General features: G+C 45.8%; 1 long non-coding RNA gene across 2 annotated transcripts in view; it reads right to left on the bottom strand.

Annotated features, from left to right (window-relative positions):
* LOC308530998 overlaps positions 1–15,194 on the bottom strand; it is an 82,477-nt gene extending 67,283 nt beyond the window's left edge. The window contains exons 1-2 of one of the 2 annotated variants that reach the window (XR_013996881.1): positions 14,916–15,194; positions 10,021–10,110 (exon numbers count right to left, since the gene is read on the bottom strand). This is a non-coding gene — a long non-coding RNA (uncharacterized lncRNA). The remainder of the gene's footprint in view (positions 1–10,020; positions 10,111–14,915) is intronic. The other variant, XR_013996882.1, reaches the window with a different exon arrangement.
* Between the last annotated feature and the right edge of the window lie 1,224 nt (positions 15,195–16,418).

Here is a 16,418-nt window from a genome sequence, read left to right as displayed (position 1 = left end):
AATGGGGACTCGAGGGATAGAACTCAGAAGGCAAACACTCCAAGTTTCCAGGGCTGAGTCATTCCCTTACACAGCAGAGGACATCTTTCCACATAGACATCTACCTTGCCTGGGGGGAAGACAGTTGACACACTATTGGAAAACACCTTTCCCTGAGGCCACTTAAGAGATTAAAAATAACAATTAGCCTCCATGCAGTAGAAACTGCCCCACCTTGTTGAAAAAAAAACCATCACCACACCTGAGGATGATTGCCCGGGGGGCAATTAAGTCAAAATTCTATCAGTCTGTAGACAGAAGCTGTCTCTGGAGGCTTTGAGTCTCTGCCTGATCTAATTAGTCAGAAATAGCTTATAATGCTGTCCTGCACTAGAGATTGAGAGGTGTGGAGGTGTAATACATAGTCACAAACCCAAGCAGAAAGCCAGAATGACAAAGAAACAACCCCTAAATGAAAGAACTAGAACATTCTCCAGAAGAAGAGATAAATGAAGCAGAGATTTTAAAAAACTTATCTGAAACAGAGTTCAGACTAATGATGGAAAAGATGCTCAACAGCATGAAAAAAGACATAGTAACTATGAAAAAATAAGCATGAGGTAAAGAATAACATAACACAAATAAAGAACACATTGGAAGGAATACACAGCAGATTAGGGGAAGCTGAGGATAGGATCAAATCAGTGAATTAGAAGACAGAGTAGAAAATATCGATCAGAAAACCAAAAAGAAAAAAAAAACAATTAAAAAACAGGAGGACAGCTTAAGGGAGCAGTGGGACAGCATGAAACATAACAATATTAGAATAGCACTTGTACCAGAAGAGGCATAAAGGAAGAAAGGCATAGAGAAGGTGTTTGAAGAAACAGTGGCAAAAAACTTCCCTAACCTGGTAAAGGAAAAAGTCACACAAGTTCAGGAGGCACAGAGAACCTCAAACAAGAAGAACCCAAACAGACCCAAGCCCACACACATCATAATTAAAAAGCCAAAAATTAAAGACAAAGAGAGAATCTTAAAAGCAACAAGAAAAAAGAAAACTTTTACCTACAAAGGAGTTCCCATAAATACTGACACCTGATTTCTCACCACAAACTCTACAGGCCAGAAGGAAATGGCATAAATTACTCAAGGTAGTGGAAAGCAAGGATCTGAGACCAAGATTACTATATCCAGCAAGGATATCATTCAAAATAGATGGTCAGCCAAGAAATCTATGGCATTTCTATACACCAATAGTGAACTTACAGAAAGAGAGACTAAAACTTAACTAAGGAAGTAAAAGACCTCTACTCAGAAAACTACAGGATGTTGAAAAAAGAGATAAAGGAAGACATAAACAGGTGGAAGAACATACCATGTTCTTGGATTGGTAGAATCAACATCATTAAAATGTCCATACTACCCAAAGCAATCTATAAATTCAATGCACTTCCCATTAAAATCCCAATGGCATATTTCACAGGCCTAGGACGAACCCTCCAAAAATTCATCCGGAATAAAAAAAAAAAGACCCCGAATAGCTGCAGCGATCCTGAGAAAGAACAAAGTAGGTGGGATTTCAATACCAGATATCAAGCTGTATTACAAAGCCACTGTTCTCAAAACTGCCTGGTACTGGCACAAGAACAGACATATAGATCAATGGAATAGAATAGAGAGCCCAGAAATCGGCCCCAACCAATACACTCAATTAATATTTGACAAAGGAGGCAAGAACATACAATGGAGTCAAGATAGTCTCTTCAATAAATGTTGTTAGGAAAATTGGAAAGATACATGCAAGAAAATGAAACTAGACCACCAACTTACACCATACACAAAAACAAACTCAAAATGGATAAAGGACTTAAATGTATGACGGGAAACCATAAAAATACTAGAAGAATCCAAAGGCAATAAAATCTCAGACATATGCTGAAGCAATTTCTTCACCGATACAGATCCTAGGGCATTGGAAACTAAAGAGAAAGTAAACAAATGGGACCAAATCAAAATAAAAAGCTTCTGCACAGCATAAGAAACCATCAACAGGTCGCTGAAGGAGCGAAAGAGGAACTGCACCAGGCTGACAGAGGTTCCCCAGCGATGCTGTTGCCGATGCACAGCCAGGGCCAGGACCGCTGTGTCCTCACCTGCACTGAGTGCAAGCAGCGGGTGGAGACAGGCTGGCACTGCCCCGGGTGCGAGGACTACGACCTTTGCATCAACTGCTTCAACACCAAGGGCCACACCCACGAGATGGTGAAGGTGGGGCTGGGCCGGGATGAAGAGGCAGAGGAGGGCGATGAGGGCGGCAACCAGGGGGAACGGCGGTTCAGGAGCATCCGGGAGGCTCGGCGCCTGAGCATCCTGCGCAGCATCCAGTCCCTGAGGCACGGCCGCCAGTGCGGCGACGCCAACTGCTCTCGGAACGACTGTCAGAAGCTGAATCGTGTTGTGCTGCACACCACGCGCTGCCAGCGCAAGGCCATTGGAGGCTGCCCAGTGTGCAAGCAGCTAATCGCCCTTTGCTGCTACCATGCCAAAGAATGCCAAGAAAACCCATGCCCCGTTCCCTTGTGCCTCAACATCAAACAGAAGATCCGCGAGCAGCGGCTCCGGCTCCGCGAGCAGCGGACTGGGAACCGCCTGCTGCAAGGGTAGCTCACGTGCCAGCGGATGCCACCATGAACACTCGTCATGTGCATCAGCAGTCTGCCATCCCCTCCTTGAGCACCACCCTGGACACCCCCACAGCAGCCCAACACACCCCAGACACCACAGCCTCCGACTCAGTCCCAGCCCTGGCCTGTAAGCATGTCACTAGCCGGCTTCTTCAGCTCGGCCAGAACTTCGCCCCACCAGTGTCCACGGGGAAGCCCACTAACCTTCAGCTGCAGCCCAGCCTGCAGAACCTGAATGCCATGCAAGCCAGCGGGCCACGACTTGCTGTCCCTCCGTAGCAGCAACAGTGGGAGGCCTGAACCCCCAGGGCCAGGCCTTGAACATCATGTACCCGGAGCGCAACCCCAGCGTGGCGAGAATGAACCACAGCACAGAGAGATGCCGGGGGAGCAGCAGCAGCAGCAGGAAGGCAGCGCTGGCATGGCTGCAGGTCTGGCAGGACACGCCCAGTTCCAGCAGCCTCGGGGACGCTGATGCCACCCGCAGCCATGCAGCAGCAGCCGCAGATCCAGCAGCCGATTGGTCCCAGGCCAGCCAAACCCTGTGAAAGCCTAACAGTTGGGCATATTCTGTACCTTTCCCGTGCCCTCAGTTTCTCCCCTGCGCTCAGTACTTTCTATGGTCCCCCCTGGAGGCTCCTGTCCTCTCTGCTGTTTTCCTGTTATTCTCCTCTCAGGTGTCACAGGAGAGACAACTAAGCAGCTGAGAAAAGCAGCTCTAGACCCAGCTTCCTGCAACCGCCTGCACCTCCATCCGGCCCACACAGAGACATAAATATCCCGCCCTCCCTACTCTTGTTTGCTGAAATGGATAAGCTGGTGTGTATTAATAAGACAATTTCTAGCCCTAACCGGCTTGGCTCAGTGGATAGAGTGTCAGCCTGCACACTGAAGGGTCCCAGGTTCAATTCTGGTCAGCAGCATATACCTTAGTCGCAGGCACATCTCCACTAGGAGGTGCAGGAGGCAGCTGATAACGTTTCTCTCTCATTGATGTTTCTAACTCTATCCCTCTCCCTTTCTCTCTGTAAAAAAAATCAATAAGATATACAGTGGGGCCTTGACTCACGAGTTTAATTCGTTCCGTGACGGAGCTCGTAACACAGAATACTCGTATGTCAAATCTTAAAGTGAACGAGTGAGACATGTGATGCTGGGCTGATGTTGTGGCGTTCACTGTGACGTTCGCTGCGCCAACTAGCGGTGGGGTGTCTGAAGCTGGCTCGTAACCCAAATTTTAGCTCACAACTCAAAGCAAAAAATCGGCCGAGAGACGGCTCCTATCTTGAAAAACTTGTTAGTCAGGACACTGGTAAGTCAAGGCCCCACTGTATTTTTAAAATTAAAAAAATAAAATTTCACAATTCTCACAACATCTTTTGACCTGTCTGCTGTCAGCACGGACCTAACAAACCCCATGAGCCCCAGCAGCACATGCTCTCAGAGAGCCACAGGCCTCTCTTCCCTGGCCAGCAGATGGCCACATCCCTCAGTTGCCAGGTGAGATCTCTGGCCCCTGTCCAGTCTCCAGACCCCAATCCCAGCCTCCACGTTCCAGCCCATCACCACGGATATGCCCCAGCCTTCACCACACCACCTCTCCCCGCAGACTGGTTCTCCCCACCCAGGACTCCCTGTCACCATGGCCAGCTCCATACATCGGGGACACTTGGGGAACCCCAAACATGCAATGCTACCACAGCTGGATACCCCCACAGGAGTGCATTGCCCAGTGAGCTGTCCCTGGTCGGTGACACCACTGTAGACACCCTAGAAAAGTTTGTGGAGGTTTTGTAGCATTGTCAGAAATCACTTTTTTGTTCAATGTTCTTGGACCATTTGTACTGAAATTCAAGAATCTAGGATCTTTTTATTTCTAGATGGAACTGCTACTTCCAAGCCACAGAAGGGTAGATTGCTGTTCAAAGAAACAATAAAAAGTATATGTTTTTGTTAAAAAAAAAAAAAAGAAAGAAAGAAAGAAACCATCAACAAAACAACAAGGAAGCCCACTGCGTGGGGAAACATATTTGCCAAAATTTATAGGGAACTCATACAACTTAACAAAAGGAAGATAAACAATCCAATAAGAAAATGGGCAAAGACCTAAATAGACACCTTTCAAAAGAGGACATTCAGAAAGCCAAGAGACATATGAAAACTTGCTCAAAGTCACTAATCATCTGAGAGATGCAAATCAAAACAACAATGAGGTACCATCTGACACCTGTCAGACTGGCTATCATCAACAAATCAACAAACGACAAGTGCTGGAGAGGATGCAGAGAAAAGGGAACACTCGAACACTGCTGGTGGGAATCCAGACTACGAATAGTGCAGCCACTATGGAAGACAGTATGGAGTTTCCTCAAGAAACTAAAAATGGAACTCCCATTTGACCCTGTGATCTCACTTCTAGGAATATATCCCAAGAAGTCAGAAAGGATATATGCACCCATATGTTCATAGCAGCACAATTCACCATAGCTAAGATCTGGAAACAGCCTAAATGCCCATCAGTAGATGAATGGATTAGAAAACTGTGGTACATCTACATGATGGAATACTATGCTGCTGTAAAAAAGAAGGAACTCTTACCATTTGCAACGTCATGGATGGAACTGGAGAGCATTATGCTAAGTGAAATAAGCCAGTCAATGAAGGAAAAACACCACATGATCTCACTCACTCATGGATAATAAAGACCATTATAAACTTATGATCAAAAATAGATACAGAGGCAGAGCTGCCTTGAACAGACTGTCAAACTACAGCCGGAAAGCCGGGAGGGTTGAGGGGCGGGGGGTAAGAGACCAACCGAAGGACTTGTATGCATGCATATAAGCATAACCAATGGACATAAGACACTGGGGGGTAGGGGAGGTCGGGGGATTGTTAAGGGCGGGAAAAAAAGGAGATATATGTAATACTCTTTGTAATACTTTAAGCAATAAAACAATTAAAAAAATAATAATAATACAAAAAATCAACGAAACCAAGAGCTGGTTCTTTGAAAGGATAAACAAAATTGATAAGCCGTTAGCCAAACTCATCAAGAAACAAAGTGAGAGGACCCAAATAAATAAAATCAGAAACAAAAATGGAGAGTAACCACCAACACCACAGAAATACAAAGGATTGTAAGAAAATACTGCCCTGACCAGTTCTAACTCTCTATCCCTCTCCCTTCCTCTCTGTAAAAAATCAATAAAATATATATTTTTTAAAAAAGAAAATACTATGAACAACTATATGCCAATAAGCTGGAAGGAAAAGAAGACGTAAAATTGTCATTATTCACAGATGATATGATATAGTACATAGAAAACCCCAAAGAACCCATCAAATTACTGCTAGACTTAATAAATGAACTCAGCAATGTAGCTGGATAAAAAATTAACACACAGAAATCTATGGCTTTTTAAAAATATATTTTATTGATTTTTTTTTTTTAAAAAAGAGAGGAAGGGAGAGGGATAGAGAGTTAGAAACAATGATGATAGAGAAGCATCGATCAGCTGCCTCCTTCACACTCCCCACTGGGGATGTGCCTGCAACCAAGGTACATGCCCTTGACCAGAATCGAACCTGGGACCCTTTAGTCCCCAAGTCGACGCTCTATCCAGTGAGCCAAACTAGCTAGGGCTCTATGGCTTTTTTATACACTAATAATGAACTCACAGAAAGAGAAACAAAAAAAAACAATCCCATTTACCATTGCAAGAAAAAATTAAGGTGCCTAGGAATAAATTTAACCAAGGAGGTAAAGGACCTGTACTCAGAAAATTACAGAACGCTGAAAAAAGAGATAGAGGAAAACATAAACAAATGGAAGAATATTCCATGTTCATGGATTGGTAGAATCAACATCATTAAAATGTCCATTCTACCCAAAGCAGTTTATAGATTCAATGCAATCCCCATTAAGATACCAACGGAATATTTCACAGACCTAAAACAAATTTTCCAAAAATTCATATGAAATTAAAAAAAGACCCCAAATAGCTGCAGCGATCCTGAGAAAGAAGAACAATATTGGAGAGATCACACTACCAGACATCAAGCTGTATTACAAAGCCACTGTTCCCAAAACTGCCGGGTACTGGCACAAGAACAGACATATAGACCAATGGAACAGAACAGAGAACCCAGAAGTTGACCCAAGCCATTTTGTTCAATTAATATTTGACAAAGGAGGAAAGAACATACAATGGAGCCAAGATAGTCTCTTCAATAAATGGAGTTGGGAAAATTGGACAGATACATACAAAAAAAATGAAACTAGACCACCATACACAAAAATAAACTCAAAATGGATAAAGGAATTAAACATAAGACGGGAAACCATAAAATCTTAAAGAATTCATAGGCAGCAAAATATCAGACCTATGTCATAGCAATATCTTTACTGATACAGCTCCTAGGGCAATGGAAACTAAGGAGAAAATAAACAAATGGGACTACATCAAAATAAAAGGCTTCGGCACAGCAAAAAAAACCATCAACAAAACAACAAGAAAGCCCACTGCATGGGAGAACATATTTGCCAATGCTATCTCCAATAAGAGTTTAATCTCCAAAGTTTACAGGGAACTCATACAACTTAACAAAAGGAAGATACATGATCCAATCAAAAAATGGGCAAAGGACCTAAATAGACACTTCTCAAAAGAGGACATACAGATGGCCAAGAAACATATAAAAGCATGCTCAAAGTCACTAATCATCAGAGAGATGCAAATCAAAACAACAATGAGGTACCATCTCACACCTGTCAGAATGGCTATCATCAACAAATCAACAAACGACAAGTGCTGGCGATGATGCGGAGAAAAAGGAATCCTCTTGCACTGCTGGTGGGAATGCAGACTGGTGCAGCCACTGTGGCAGACAGTATGGAGTTCCCTCAAAAAGTTAAAGATGGAGCTCCCATTTGACCTAGTAATCCCACTTCTAGGAATATATCCCAAGAAATCAGAAACACCAATCAGAAAGGATATATGCACCCCTATGGTCATATCAGCATAATTTACAATAGCTAAGATTTGGAAACAGCCTAAGTGCCCATCAGCAGATGAGTGAATTAGAAAACTGGTACATCTACACAATGGAATACTACACTGCTGTAAAAAAAAAAAAAAAAAGAAAAGAAAAAAAAGAAAAAAGACCTCTTAACATTTGCAACAGCATTGGATGAGGCTTGGAGAGTATTATACTAAATGAAATAAGCATGTCAGAGAAAGATAAATATCACATGACCTCACTCATTTGTGGAATATAATGAACAACATAAACTGATGACCCAGAATAGACCCAGAGGAAAAAAAAATTAGGATATAATAGTGGTAATCTTATTATTTGAAGATTTTTAATATATCCTACAAATTTTGTGATATTATACTATGTTAGTACAGTTTTGGCAATATTACTATATTTAAAATCTTTTTTTCTTGCCCTAGCCAGTTTTGCTCAGTGGATAGAGCATCAGCCTGTGGACTGAAAGGTCCCGGGTTTAATTCTGGTCAAGGGCACATGCCCAGGTTGCAGGCTCGATCCCTGGTGGGGGGCGTGTGGTGATTTTCTCTCATCACTGATGTTTCTGTCTCTCTCTCTCTCTCCCTTCCTCTCTGAAATCAATAAAAATATATTTTTCAAAAAATATTTTTTTCTTGAAATATTAATTTTTATTGCATGTAATATTATTATATTTAACACTATTTTTCTTGAAGTATTAATATTTATTGCATGTAACATTATGATACTTAAAATCCTTTTATTTTCTTTTTCTACTAATAGAATATTGGACTTCATTGTTGGCTTTGTAATCATATAGTGATACACTATATAGTATCATTATAACTATATAGCTAGAAAGTAATAGAATCATAATAAAATAACATTTGTGCTATTTTAGGGAAAACCCCCATTGGCCTTGGTATGTTTACTATAGGAGGGGAGTGCCTGGCGGGGGGCTATTGTAAGGCATTATTTCTGAACCTTCCTACTTCTACTAGTAAGTTATTATCTTGCCAGAATCTGAAATGGATGCTATTTCTCCAGGACTGGTGTAGCCAAATATCCTTGATTTAGTCTTGCTCAATCCAGTGCTGTAGTTATTCTCTATGTGGGGTAGACACTCTTATTAAAGTTATTTTTGAGATCTTTTTTATAATAAATTAACTACATAAATGTGTTGTGGATGTTTGCTGACCAACTGCTTTCTCTCTTGCTTTTACTATTTTGCTCCTCTCTACCTTTTCTTCCCTTCCTCCCTCTCTGATCATCCTCACTTTCTAGTCTTACTTCCTTCTCTCCCAGCTTGTAGTGGGTTAGTCTTTAACTTGGTCTTCTTCAGCTTAGCTTTTCTGATTTTTCATATTTTCCTACCTATTTCCCTTTTTACCTGCTTTAATCCTTCATTTATGCATTTATTCTACATTTTAATTAATAGCAAGTATCACTGTTATCCAAGTCAACCTGGAAAAGAACTTCAGAATTGTTGCCGAGTTAATTCTTCCCTTTGTACTAAGAATCAAAACATTGGGATCAACTCTGGATTCAAACGCTAGTTCTGATTTTCCAACTGTTCTTTATGCTGCCAGTGGAAATAGGACTCTTCCACACAGTCAATATAAAAGCAAGGGAGGATGAGGGGTAGTGGTAAGATTTATTGAAGCGGAAGCAAGCACAAAGGACTGTTGCCAGGTGCCCAGAGACTGTGACTCATCCACTGCCAGGTTCTCCGACTCTGTCCTGTTATGCAAGAAGTCCAGCCTTGTCGTCACCAAGCCCAGAAGAAGGGCCGGGGTCCAGAAATGTTGTGCTGTTGGCCTGGCACTGGCGGGGTGTAGTTCGGTTCATTCCATGCCAAAACTTAGTCCAGCTCAGGCTCTGTCCCTTTCTGGCTAGCTTAGTCTGTTCCCAGCAGTGCTCTGGCCGGCAATGCATGCCATACCCAGGCCCGTGCTTGGGCCCCTGTGGCTGCTACGAGAGAGAACAGGTGAATGCTTAAAATCCTTTTTCTTGCCCTAGCAGGTTTGGCTCAGTGGATAGATTGTCGGCCTGCGGACTAAAGGGTCCCAGGTTCGATTCTGGCCAAGGGCACATGCCTGGATTATGGGCTTGATACCCCTCAATAGGAGATGTGCAGGACGCAGCCAATCAATGATTCTCATCATTGAGGTTTCTATCTCTCTATCCCTCTTCCTTCCTCTCTGAAATCAATCCTATCTAATAAAAGAGAAACATGGTAATTAGCATACGACCGCTACCCTTCCCATTGCCTAATCAGTGAGATATGCAAATTAAATGCCAGCCAAGATGGCGGCTGGCAGCCAGGCAGCTTGAAACTTACATGAGGCTTGCTTGCTTCAGTGACGGAGGACTCCAACGTTCCCCGCCTGCCTTGCCGGCCTCTGAGCCTGCAGTTTAAGAAACATCCTATCTAATAAAAGAGGAACATGGTTATTAGCATACGACCGCTACCCTTCCCATTGGCTAATCAGTGAGATATGCAAATTAACTGCCCGCCAATATGGCGGCTGGCAGCCAGGCAGCTTGAAACTAACATGAGGCTTGCTTGCTTCAGTGACGGAGGACTCCAGCGTTCCCCGCCTGCCTTGCTGGCCTCTGAGCCTGCAGTTGAAGAAACATTGTAACAAATATAGAAGCTAAACAAAACCCCAGAAACCTGCTTTAAGCGAGCCAGGATCTCAGAGCTGGAGTTACACATTGTTTCGATTATAGAACCGAAACAAACCAGATATCTGCTTTCAGCAGCGGAAGCCTCAGAGCTGGAGCCTCAGAGCTTAAGCTGGCCCAGAATAAAAAAAGAAAAAGAAAAAAAAGGAGCAGTTGGGAGCTTCAGTCACCCGCCAGCCTGAAAACCGCCCTCAGCCCCTCACCCAGACTGGCCAGGAACCCCAGTGGGGACCCCCACACTGAAGGATGTGTGACCAGCTGCAAACAGCCATCATCCCCTCACCCAGGCTGGCCAGGCACCCCAGTGGGGACCCCCACCCTGAAGGGTGTGTGACCAGCTGCACACAGCCATCATCCCCTCATCCAGGCTGGCGAGGCACCCCAGTGGGGACCCCCACCCTGATCCAGGACACCCTTCAGGGCAAACCAGCCGGCCCCGATGTGTGCACCAGGCCTCTATCCTATATAGTAAAAGGGTAATATGCCTCCCAGCACCGGGATCAGCATGACAGGGTGTAGCGTCCAAACCCCCTGATCTCCCTGCTGCTCTGTGTATGACAGGGGGCGGGGCCACAACCTCCCAATCTGCCCTGCTCTGTTTGTGACAGGGGAAGGTGCCCCAACCTCCTGATCAGCCCTGCTCTGTGCCTGAAACGGGGGAGCTCCCCAACCCCCTGATCGCCCTGCGGCTCTGTGTGTGGCAGGGTGCGGCGCCCCAACCCCCTGATCGGCCCTGCTCTGTGTGTGACAGGGTAGAGCCATAACCTCCCCATTGGCCCTGCCCTGAGTGTGACAGTGGCAGCGCCCCAACCCCCTGATCAGCCCTGCTCTGTGTGTGACAGGGGGCGGTGCCCCAACTCCCCTATCGGCCCTACTCTGTGACAGGTGGGAGCTCCCCAACCCCCTGATGGGCCCTGCTCTGTGCATGACAGGGTAAGGAGCCCCACCCCACCCCCCCCCCCCGATGGGCCTTGCTCAGTGCGTGACATGGGGTGGCGCCGCAAACTCCCCATGGACCCTGCCTTGAGTGTGACAGGGAGCAGTGCCCCAACCCCCCAATCGGCCCTACCCTGAGTGTGACTGAGGGTGGCATCGCAACCTCCCAATCCACCCTGCTCTGTGCATGACAGGGGACGGCGCCCCAACTCCCCAATCGGCCCTGCTCTGAGCCTGACCAGGGGCTGCACCTAGGGATTGGGCCTGCTCTCTGCCACCCAGGAGCAGGCCTAAGCCAGCAGGGCGTTATCTCCTGAGGGGTCCCAGACTACGAGAGGGCACAGGCCAGGCTGAGGGACCCCCTCTTCCCCCCCGAGTGCACAAATTTTTGTGCACCGGGCCTCTAGTAAAAATATATTTTTCATAAAAATCGTTTTTCTTGAAATAAAATTTTTAAAAAGCAATTTCAGTTGCTACCCCCTCAAATGATAGGTCCACCCCTCACTCAGGGTCCTCATCTTCATCCTTAAGCCCCTCTCCCCAAAGCCCTCTTCCATGGCACCAGTTGATCTACTTAATCCCAAATCTATCCAACATCCCACACCTCTCCCAGGCTTTACAGTTCAGCATAGAAGCTCATCCCTTCATGCTTTTACCTGCTGCCCATCTCAGGTTTCAACTACCTATCTCTGGGGCAGATCCTCTAGGATATTCAACCCAATGTTCACTAGCTATCATGAGCAAAAAGCAAGACAGCCCATATGGTAGAAGCTATTCCTCATCTTCTGAGTCCTGCTTTTGCTCTCTGTTTCAGATAGGCACATTGAATTTGTGAATAAACTAAGAAAGCACATACTTGAGAACACAAATATCAGCCCAGAGGTGGGAACCCAGGTGAACATGGGGAGTGAGCCTGCAGTGAGGCCATGGGGCAGCTGACAGCAGCCAGGATCCTTACTGCACCGGAGAGTGATGGCCGATGGCTTTTTAAGGGATCGTTACAATAAACAGGCTGTCAGGCTGTGCGATCCTGTTCCTCAAAGTGAAGTGAAAGTGTACATGGAATTACAACAGTGCTGGCGGTTAGCGCTGCTTCAGTGCTGCCCTTCCCTGCCTCTGCAACTTCAGCAGGCTTCCGCTTGTGCGGACGAAGGATGGCACTTTGGGGGCCCTTATTTAACCCACCATTAAAACAACTTCCAAATGGTCAATCTTCCTGTATAAGCAATGCTGGTCCTGTAGTTGAACTGCTATATGCTCTCCCGGCATTGTTTGCATTGGAGGTTCGCAGTGCCTCTCACTCCCTCCGGCACTTGCGATGTTAGCCATTATGGCGCCCGGACCCACTTGACGGAAATGACCTAGTACCTTCTTCACGGAACTGTGGATCACAAGGGGTTCTCATTGGCCAAGGCTCCGTAAGGCGGGAGGAGCAATAGGAATATAAAAGTCAGTGCAACCGTATTTGGCATTGAATCCGCAAGGACAAGGCCATGGACTATCTACTGGAATTTGTGGCTATTGCCCTCCTAAGGCGCATAGCGGGAACTATGGCTACTACTCTCCTTAGGCGCGTAGAGGAAACTGTGGCTACTACTCTCGCCAGGCTCATAGAAGAAGCTGTGGCTACTACTACTTCTGCTGCTCTCTCTAGGCACATATGGACTCTGGTAAGAGCTGAATTAATATCAAGAGGAACTGAGCGAGCCGTGAACATCTTAGACCCATGGGCACCAGGTGTAATTGAGAGTATTCTGAGATTTGTGCTTGGCAAGATAATTTCAGCTGCATTTAACCTGTAGATCGTGAAATTTCTAGAAAACATCATATTTCTTTAGAAGATAATACTTCGCCAACTAGAAAAAGTAATTGTGCCTTAATTTCTGTTTATGAATCCTGCTTGTGTCTACACAATCCTTGTGAATTCTTAAAAGTTAAGCTGGCATTTTTTATGAGCTTTTGTGGGGCATTAACAGAAGAGACTGCTGCTTCATTACTAAATATAATTCCCATACATTACACTAATCATCTTAGAAAGACAAACAGATTCCTGTCTTGGCTGCCTGGACCAATTCCTCAACTGCAGTTACAAAAACAACTGACGTAAAATTTTCATTCTGGACTATGTTTTCATCTTCATATTAACCCCACCTTAAGGCTGAGAGGATAAAGGACTGCCCAACAAGAATGTGGTCTCCGGGCTGGTTCTGTGGTGACTTCCTTCTAATTTTGAGGTGAGTCTCTGGCCTGGGCTCTGAGCTGGGGAAGGGTCCCCATTTAGAGGGAAACTATGAGGAGCCCGGAGGACATCTCCATGGGGCAGGGGGGTTTAGGGCAGCGGTTCTCAACCTGTGGGTCGCGACCCCTTTGGGGGTCAAATGACCCTTTCACAGGGATCGCCTAAGACCATCAGAAAACACATATATAATTACATATTGTTCACAGTAGCAAAATTACAGTTATGAAGTAGCAACGAAAATAATTATATGGTTGAGGGTCACTACAACATGAGGAACTATATTAAAGGGTCGCGGCATTAGGCAGGTTGAGAACCACTGGTTTAGGGGATGGGGAGGTTTTAGAGCTGAAATTCTAGAGTGGAATCCTGAGGAGATTGAAAACCTCTTGCCTTAGCATGAAGAACAGCAGAGGGCGCATGAAGAACAGCAGAGGGCGCATGAAGAACAGCAGAGGGCGCTGTTAGTACAGATCACAGGGGCTGATCGAGAGCATTTCCGGATTTGAGGGGAAGATTCAACAAAATGGCAGCCAAAGGAAATCAACGCAGTGAATCAGCCCCAGCGAGCGGCCTTTGGGGCAGGGGGTTTTCAAGGCCTTGCTGGCCTTGCTCAGTGGTTACAGCCTCTGCACCGAAGGGTCGTGGGTTTGATTCCCAGTCAAGGGTTTACTCCCGCCCCTGGTTAGGTGTGAGGGAGACAGTCAATGTGTCTCTCTCACATCAATGTTTCTCTCTATATATCTATCTCCCTCCCTCATTCCTTTCCATTGTCTCAGAAAAAGTAATGGAAGAAATATCCTCAGGTGAGAATTAACCAAAAAAGGGAGGGTGTGGGGGGGACAAATTATGGTAGAGACAGAGGGGAGGTGAAGCTCCATGCTGCACAGGATCCCTCAGACGTTTAAAGACTGACCTTGGTTGGGGAAGGGTGTGAACTTGAACAAGCCCCTATGCCATCTAAAGGAGCCTGTTAGTCCTACAGTTTAAACAGCATGGGATATGGTTGAGGCCTCTGTTTGTATTAAGCAATAAAAGTGTGGACAAGTAGTCCAACCCCGGTAAGATAATTCCTCAGCTCGAGATTACCACCCTTCTCCATAGTAGTGGCCCTTTCTTCTTCCTCTTCCCTCCTTTCTTCTTGTCCTCTCCCCCTCTTTTTTATATTCCTCTAGGCTCTGCCCATCTTGGACCTCCACACCACCCCCTTTCCACCTCTCCATTTGCTAGATTTTTCTGGGCTCCCCACACTCCAGGTCTCCCTGGTCCTCTATCCCCCTCCACCACACTCCTCCTTCTGAATGTTTTCTACATTCTTCTGCCTTCAGAACACTCCAAGGTCTTCCCACCCTCCATCCCTCACCCTGCCCCCTTACCTCTTCCAGGCTCCTTTTCAGCCTCCATACGGGCCTCAGTTAGTTTCACTTACAGATCTTGGCATCTTGCTAACTTGAAAGCGGGGCTTAAGGACATCTTGAAGCTTGGAGGTTCACATTCGCTTTCCTATACACACCGGAGATGCCACAACTGCCCAACCTGTACCTGGCTTTGAGATCAACTGCGCGCCTCTCAGTCTTGTGGCAGCTGGACATGGAAACCCTTCTCTGGCTCTGGAAACTGTGTGGGACTTTCCTTGTGCTCACCCCAACCTTATTGGCTACACTTTCCACCAACAGTCAGCAACGCACTTCTGCACAATACCCTTGTTTCCGCACAACTCCCTTCCTGCTTTGAATTGACCAACACCCTCAGTTCAGAACTTCCCTCTCCACAGAGTCCTGATGTCATTTCCCCATTCCTGCTCACTCTGGATTTCTAGCCCCAGCTGCAATTGACTCTCCCTCTTCACTTTATTCCCTGTCCCCTTGTCCCCTGTCAGCCTGTCCAATGAGCCTTACGCCTCAACCTGCCGGGGCCTGTGCCCCTGAAATTTATGCCTGTGTCCCTTCGTGTAATTTGACATATACAGACATATTCAGGCACAAACACAGTTACACATACATGTAAATAATCACATACATACACATGTGTACACAGACACACATATACACAGACATATAGACACTCACAATTACACATACATACATATAATTGTGGTAGGCACTTAGACATGAGCAGAGCAAGGACAATAGGTCAGGTATGGAAGGTCACCTGGGAGGAAATCCCTGGGTGCCTGGCAACAAGAAAAACTGGGAAAATAAGGATCTTGCCCCCAGGGTAACCTTTCCTCCCCTAGCATATTGCTGGTCATGCTGTAGACCCTCTAGAGAGGGAACAAACAAGGAGCCGGAGAAGAGCCCTTAAGCAATAAGCCCCCAGGACAATGAGGTTCTGATTTACATGAAATATATCTAGGCCTCAGTTGTGTTTCAGCTCTAGGCCCAGAAAAGCAGCAAAACCAGGCAAGCAATACCATGGCAGGCATTAGGATCAGTGCATTCACTATTGACCCTGGCACTGACCAATCAGTAGAGACCTCGGTCATGAAAGGGCACACCTGAAAAGCTAATGAATTTTCTATTGAGATCTGCCCATGGGATCTCCCCTATAATCTCCTCCCTTAAACACCCTGAGAAGGGAGGACCTAACACAGCTCTCTGTATGGGGAGCATGCCCAAGCCTTTCTTCCTCCCCCGCTCCCCCAGGCACATTTTTCCCTTGCATCTCTTTCTCCTAAGTTCCACCCATGGGCCCTTCTTTGCCTCTGTAACCTGTTTTCTGAGCCCATTTCTTCTACAGATCAGGATCACTTCTACCTGTGACTTTCTCTAAATAAACGTTCTCTTATAGTTTGAGTCTTGGCTCTGAATTCTTTCTTAGCCAGAACTCAAGTACCAAGGTTTGGTCTGACTCCACTGATCTAAAACTTGGTGCCATTT

The sequence above is a fragment of the Myotis nattereri genome, assembly GCF_964212035.1.
Source record: "Myotis nattereri genome assembly, chromosome: 15".
Taxonomy (NCBI): domain Eukaryota; kingdom Metazoa; phylum Chordata; class Mammalia; order Chiroptera; family Vespertilionidae; genus Myotis; species Myotis nattereri.
The sequence above is the reverse complement of the archived record's forward strand: the minus strand, read 5'-3'. Positions and strand labels throughout refer to the sequence as shown.